General features: G+C 38.4%; 1 pseudogene across 1 annotated transcript; it reads right to left on the bottom strand.

Annotated features, from left to right (window-relative positions):
• Positions 1-1,964: 1,964 nt before the first annotated feature.
• Positions 1,965-3,324, bottom strand: LOC144648965 (uncharacterized; annotated as a pseudogene). The gene is made up of 2 exons (XR_013569807.1): positions 2,176-3,324; positions 1,965-2,145 (listed from the first exon to the last, which is right to left on the bottom strand). The product of XR_013569807.1 is annotated as an uncharacterized LOC144648965 (transcript).
• Positions 3,325-7,424: the final 4,100 nt, after the last annotated feature.

The raw sequence follows: 7,424 nt of genomic DNA, 5'->3' as shown, positions 1-7,424 counted from the left end.
GGCCAATGTTTTTGTTAGTTCAGAGTTTCGGCTTTGGGTCTTTGTCCTTGCCATTTTCTCCATCTGAATTGTCTGTCTTTTTCGGTCCCAGTAACGAGCGCGGGTATGCAGCCCACTAGTTTGTAAATCCCTAGCCTGGGAAGAGGCCAAGGCATAAATGGGTACCGATGAAATAGGGCAACCTGACTGCATTTTTATATTCTGTGGGGTATTCGTTGTTTGGCTGCTAGTCCATCGCAGTTTATAATACTGCAAATGTTGTTATTACAGAACTAAACTACGCTAATCCAATACCTAGTTTCCATGACTACGTACATAACAGTAGTTTTAGGAAATCAGCTGGGACTTTGAACCATCCATGTTTGAACTTATGATGGTTCTGGTTGTACGTTGATAACCACAACCATACAATAAGCAGGAAATTGCGTTGCGGAAGGAACAACATACTTTCTTTTGTAGGCTCGTTTTTGACGACAAAAGACATTGTTTCAAGTGATTCTCTTTTCTTCAAAGCGGCGTCCCTTAGGCAAGAATCAAAGGTTAAGGCCTTAAGGTTATTTCTCGATATTGTTTATCATTGTGGCATGTTTACATTAGGTGATTTAGTGCCGCTTTTGTTGCTTACTACCTCTTAAAGTAAAAAAAAAATAGGAGCCATTACCGGGCTCTTTTTTAAGGTTATCCAAAGAGGGCCTTAAATGAGCTTTCATTCTTATGACGTAAACCTGTTACTCACTTGTTTAACTGACTAGCGATTTGCGGAAAAACGGAAAGAGTACTAACAGTTTATTATGGAGTTTATTGTTCAATTCTCCTTGCGCTATTGTCTCTCTTATCTTTGTTTTCAACAAGGAAATAGTGCAATATTACTTTGCGGTTTTGAAGTTTCTTTCATAAACAAAAACATAAAGGAAATGTTCATGTTTGACTAAATAAAAAGGTTTACTGGTTTTTCCAGCTCTTCTGAATTATCATTGCGTTGTATCATCTTGATTGTCGGAGAAAGTTCTGTGATTGTTATTATTTCAGGCCTGGGCAAGTGAAATTTATGCCCGGGGGGCACTCCCTGCCTTCGGGGAGGCTCCCCCGGGGCCTTTCCGCTGGTTGGGTGGATTTCACAGTTAGGTTGTGAGGGTGGGTCTGTCATTGGTTTTAGGGGTCTTTTTTCAGCGCATTCGGCTGTATCATTTTTTATTAACACTATGGGACTTCCGTGTGGTTTCAGTCATTTAGGTTGTGGGGCTACCTTTTTTCAATAGGTATCGAAAGGGATACTTTTTCTGTCAAAATGGTATATAGGGTAGGGGTTGGACCTTGGGGCGGAGCCTCCCCGTATCAAACCTTTTCAAGTAGCCCCCCCGGGAATTTATGCCTGAGGGTCGTTTGATAATTATTCTTTTGTTTCCATTCTATTCCATGCTGCGCTAAACCAAAATATAAACTAAACGAAGCTCGATCTAACCAGCAATAAACACATGCAGTTTATATATATTTATATCACGAACAATAAAAGAACAACGAGCACAATAATGAATGGGTCTGCAACGAAATCCTCGTCACCGTTTGTACTCACATTCACTTATTCCTCGTTCTCAGTCAATGTGTCTCGACTTCATGGACTTGACGCACTTGGTTTGTCCTAACTAAATGTGTATTAACTCCTGAATTTGGCAAGTCATTTCCGTGTTTTTTTTTTTTTTTCATGTTTTGACTCTTTGAATAAAAGAGTTTAAATTATGTTATTTCAATCAGATAATTTCCGAGCGAGTGAGCCTGTGTATTCAAGCTCTCTGTAAAGTTTGTTAATGCTTCTGAAAAAACAAAAAGAAAGAATACTCTTAAAAATACCCGAAAATTATAAGGATCGATTGCGACAAAAGCAAAATAAATTTCATTAATTTGGTCTGAGTAGTATAATTTACAACGAGAAAGCAGTCCAGTACAATGAATTGATTTCTTGCAGTTACTGCTCTTTTAATATATGCAGAAAACGCAAATTTTTAGTAACATTTCAGAATACACCATATTTACAGAGCCCTAGCAGTACAAATTATTGCTTGAAAAATATACAAATGACCGATCATTAATACTCGGAGTATTTCTTACACACACGCTCAAACACACCGAAGGTTAATGTAACGTTCAGTTTTTCTATTTTTTTTTTCGCTGAGTGAGCGAATAACATTCGCTTGAGAGAACCGTACGAAAACGCTTACTTGTCGCTTTCTTGAAGCGATTTCTTTCGTTCAATTTCTCGCATTTTAAGTTTGTATTCAATAGCGTCGCTCAGGCAGTCATGCTGGATTTTCCTTTCAGGAAGAAAATGACCCTGAGGATGCTTTATTTTGAGCTGTACGCTTTAAACGTGTTTTACTACTCTCATTGTTACTGTCAGCGAAATGCACCCGACGAGTGTTGCGTTTTGCCTCTTCAAATCTGCGCGCGACTGCTTGGGCCCCAGCGTCACGCACAGACCGGCGGGACCCAACAGGCCTTCTTTGTACGAAAGCAGAATAGGGACCAGGCTTCATTTCTGTTCTCTTCTTTCCATTCGCAGCATTTGGAATAATCCCTGAATCGACGGACAAACTCCTGGTCAACTTTCTTGATTTCCGGCTTTTCAGATATTTTTGAATCATCTTTGAACCTCGTAGTCTTTCTACAAGCAAATCGTCTCTGTTTTCGCGTTTGTCTTCGCTGTTACTACTCCCTGGGTTGCGATTAATCGGAGGAAGAAAATTGGATTCGAGAATCTTTCTTGTGAGGCCGTTAAACGTATCCATATCTTCAAGAGAAAGGTTTTCCAAAGCGTACTCTAGCTGCTCGTTGTTGCGTTTCTTCTGTTGTTTTAGAGCATTTGTTCAATGCCTTTAAGTCTACTTTTTAGACGTCGTTCCTCAAAACCGTTTTTCTTTGTAGTTACGTCCGCGATTTCGCTCGTTAACGCTCGCCTTCTTTCGCCAGAGTTCATTCTCTACTAGAAATGTTCATTCAGTTTTAATTTGGGGGCTGAAATAAATAAATACGTGACTGCAAAAGCTATTAATTTAAACGCTCTGGTGAATTGCAACTTATTCCGATCCAAGCCAGTGAACACATGTATGGCGGCACGCGAATGAACCAAAACAGAATATCAGAGTTTAAAGTTATTGTTAACGGTTTTAAAGGTAATTTGAGTCCTGTGTCTTATATCAGCTTAATTCTTTAAAGGTAGCTCCATGTTTGTCTTTCCCGCGAAAGTTCACGAGTGCTTTAATTAAAGTGCCAATTTATGCTATGCTTTCCATTTTGTTCAAAGTCACGAATTAGACCTCTGGGGCATTTTGAAAGGCTTGGAACTCTGTAACCACCGATTTTTCTACTTGTTTGTTTTGTTGTTTCTCTTTTCTAGCTTTGTAGCATACAGTTTTATTTGCAAAGGATTAACATTGCACTTTAAAGAGTGTCACAAACTGACAAAGTTTTTAAATAGAGGTGGGCTGTAGCAGAAGGTCAGACTTTAATCCACGAGGCACTCATTTGGAAAGCTAGTTGACTAGACTATGGGCGGCATAAACACAAAAGAAAATGAACAAATTCACATGCACAATTTTCTTTTAAATTAACTTCTATAACTTGAAATTACTTAACTAAAAACCGTACTATATCAAAGATACACTATTTCTCAACCTGGTAGATTATATTCAAACAGCGTTTTAAAAAATTGGGAATTGCCTAACTTGAGAACATCACGGTGGTGGGTTAAAATAAAGTCACGTGATAAAGATTCACTAATATTTTGCCTTCTTATGCTATCAGCAAGCTGAAGTTTAGTTTTTCAGCGGTATTACGCCATAACCGAGGCGATTTAATTTTGAAAAGAAGCCGTAGTACTGTAGTTGCATATAATCAGTATCTAATAGCCTGCGTTGCAGACGAACTAAATCCCGCATAGACTATACCGAGGTTTTGTGACACGTCCGACTGCGACGCAGCCTATTGTATCTAACAGCAATGCAATAAGTTTGATGATATGTTTTCAAAGAATAAGTGTTATCTTTCTAATCACCACATATCAGAAAATTTTGACCACTAAAGTATAGGGGTCAGTAAACAAAAGTGAACTAATCGAATATTGGCATTATACTATTTTCGAGGGCATAATCTGCTCTGCAGTGCAATCCGCATTGTTCGCATTACTTGAGGTTATGTCTAATTGGGATCCATATATAATGTTTATCAGTGGCAACTATAAGTTTCCCACCTATAACTACCGACCTTTTTCAGCCATTACAATTCTCACTCTGTCTAATGAAGATAGAAACTCGAAGGAACACGGGGCAAAATTTTTCTACATAGATTTAAGAACTTGACTTCTCATGTGTGGAGCTGTTCGCCTTAGGGCATACAATAGCTTAACTCTTGATGCGTTCTTGCTTTCTAGCAAGCAAGTTCTGTTATCCTTTTAGGAAACCGTGAGTTCAGAAAGTCAAACTGAAACTTGGTACGCCTAAAAACCAAACTGAACACGTTTTTGAGTGCTTCTCTGGTCTTCTCTGCCAGAAGTCTTGAAAAAACCTCCATGGCAACCAAACAGCCAATAGCCAAACAGATAAGCAAGTTATATGCCATGACATGCCGATAATAATAATATCTTCTTACGGAGACTGTGACTAGCCGAGAGGGAACACAAATGAATACCGTCTTATTGTTTTATTTTCCGGATTGTCAACTCGTGCAGAAAGAGTTGGGTGCTTGACCTTTACTGTGTTGTGGTTTGATGAAGAAATAGCTAATCTATAACTGCAGCGAGTGTTATTTTAGCATTTCGCTCAATTGTCATCTGAGAGAGAGTGGCAATTACATCAAGGACATTTGACGCCAATGGATCAGGCAAAAACGCTGCGATTGAAATCCAGACAGCGCATTGCTTCGCTGCCAGACGCTTTGGGAGAATTGGGCAATCCTTTTGAGAAATTAGCGCACAGCTCGTCCAGCCCAAAGCTACCGAAACACTTATTAGAAAGCAGAAGGCATACGATCCATGTACCATACTCTGGCTCCCCCGTGCAGGATATAACCGATGATTTCAAGTTACTTATCAACCCCAGGTCTGAATCCCGCGGCGAGGCGCGTGGAGAAGGAAGCACGAATGGAGAAACTGACAATGAGATGAACGCAAGACATGCTCACTTGCCAACACTGCAAGGAACACGACTAACCCTTGAACCATCAGCTGACAAGAAAATTAATAAAAGACTGCAAAGATTTCACTTACATGATGACGGCGATGAAATGAAGGGTTCATTCCAAGCATGGACTTGGGTTAAGAATGGAGCAAATCATGCATCGCCTTTTGGCCTAGGCGCTAAATCTACATTTCCTGAAATCACGAAAAGTACGTTACAAGACAACAGAAGACACTCCCTTCCAGTCTCAACAGATAATATGGCTGACCTATTTTCGACGTCTTTTTCGACAACTAATAGAAATTTCGGAACAGGCTGCGTTGCACACTCAAAAGCAGAAAAGACAAATTCACTGCCGCAGGTCACTCATGCTAAGCTGATAAACCTTAAAATCAACCAGCCAGAAAAACACCGCTTTGACGAAACCGAATATCAAAGAAAGTTACCTTCAACAGACGTGAGTCATCACTGCTTTAGTGCTAACCAGACAATGTCTTGCGCAGAAGACAAGACTAAGTACCCTTACGGAAACGAAAAAGTGCAAGCTATGAGGACATATGTAGAGAAGGCAGAGGCTGAATTCGATAGAGAGGAGACGAGAGCTGTAAGGTTGTTTGAATGGCTTAATGATCAAGATCAAGGCATGGAGTAGTTATTCTCATGCTTGCTTCAAGTCGTTCTCATTTGTTTGATAAGTAATTTCTCTTTACGATGTCAATAGAACATCACGCAATGTAACTTATGAGACCTTAGCAAATAATCAATGAGGCGAAATTGAAACTGTTAAATACTGGACACAGCAAGAAACTTTTTACTGAAAAAAACATAAGTTAGAAATTGCTAAACGTGCATTTTTAATTCTTAATTGTTTTTAATAACAAAATGTTTTGTAAAACATAAGAAAATAAGCGATAGGAAAAAGAAGACGTTTGACGCATGTCATCGTAATAACGGAGTTCAGGCTTATATAGTGATCACTAAAAGCCTGAACTCCGTATTAAATTTAACTTGATAATGATGACATGGCGTCATCGAACGTCGTTCTATCTATCGCTTATTTTTCTTCTTAATTGTTTTTAAACTGAAACTTTTAGATGCAGTATATTAGATGCAGCTTTCTTACTAATTATTTTTATGTTTTTTTGTGTGTATTTACTATTAATTTGTTTTACCGGGCACACAAAAATAACAGTTGAATAACTGAAGTGGTCACCCTGTGTAAATGTTTTCAGTTATTATTACCATCACGAGGCAAAATTGTACTGATGCATAATCGAATTCTTGCAAGTGGTAATCCAAGAAATGTTAAGAGGCCAGCAAGGAGAATTTGTAGCTTTTTAAGCCGTCGTTATCTACAGAGTTCACAGAGAATTAACTGACGGTGATGGATTGTGTGTGCGTTTAACAATCAGTATTTTCCTTTTTAACCGTGCTCCTAAAACCCGGAGCTAAAAAAAAAAAAAAAACAAAAAAAAATACAATACTAAAGGTGTCGGCGAGTGTAGCCTACATAATCCGCATCACACGAATCACATTTAAATTTGTAAACAACACATTGTTGATTTAACAATGTGTTAAAATCAACAAATCAACAATGTGTTGTTTACAAATTTAAATGTGATTCGTGTGATGCGGATTATGTAGGCTACACTCGCCGACACCTTTTCCAACGCATTGATGAACATAAGCACTCAGCTATTGGAAACCACCTGCGTGACGCCCACAACCAGAGTAACAAAGATCTTAACAAGCAATTTACAATCTTGAAGAAATGTCGCGGGAAATTCGAATGCTTGATCTTCTAAATGCTTTTTATCCAGGAGTTAAAACCTAAACTGAACACTCAATCTGACTCCATTAAAGCAAAACTATTTAGTTCGTAATTAACACTCTATACAATTCTCATTGTATAGTCTTTAATTTTATGCAACGAGATTTTCACACGCACTCTTAATATATATTGAACTCATCAGAATCTGACTTTTTTAGAATTTGATAATGATGAACCGCGATTCATCGAAACGTCATTTATTTCCGCTGATTTTTATTCTAAATTGTATAACGAAAGCCTCCGTGTGTATCACTGACATATTTATACTCCATATTGCAAATAAACCCAAGTCAGTGGCGAGTTCATATTATATTCCTGCGTTAATCAATACGATAATCAAAGACCTTGCATATAGTTAAGTCTTTATACTTAACAAACTGACCTTATATATGGTCAGTGTCTGACTGACTGCGTACATAGCGGCA

This window comes from Oculina patagonica, chromosome 4, assembly GCF_052425735.1.
Source record: "Oculina patagonica isolate OP01 chromosome 4, crgOcupat, whole genome shotgun sequence".
NCBI lineage: Eukaryota > Metazoa > Cnidaria > Anthozoa > Scleractinia > Oculinidae > Oculina > Oculina patagonica.
The sequence above is the reverse complement of the archived record's forward strand: the minus strand, read 5'-3'. Positions and strand labels throughout refer to the sequence as shown.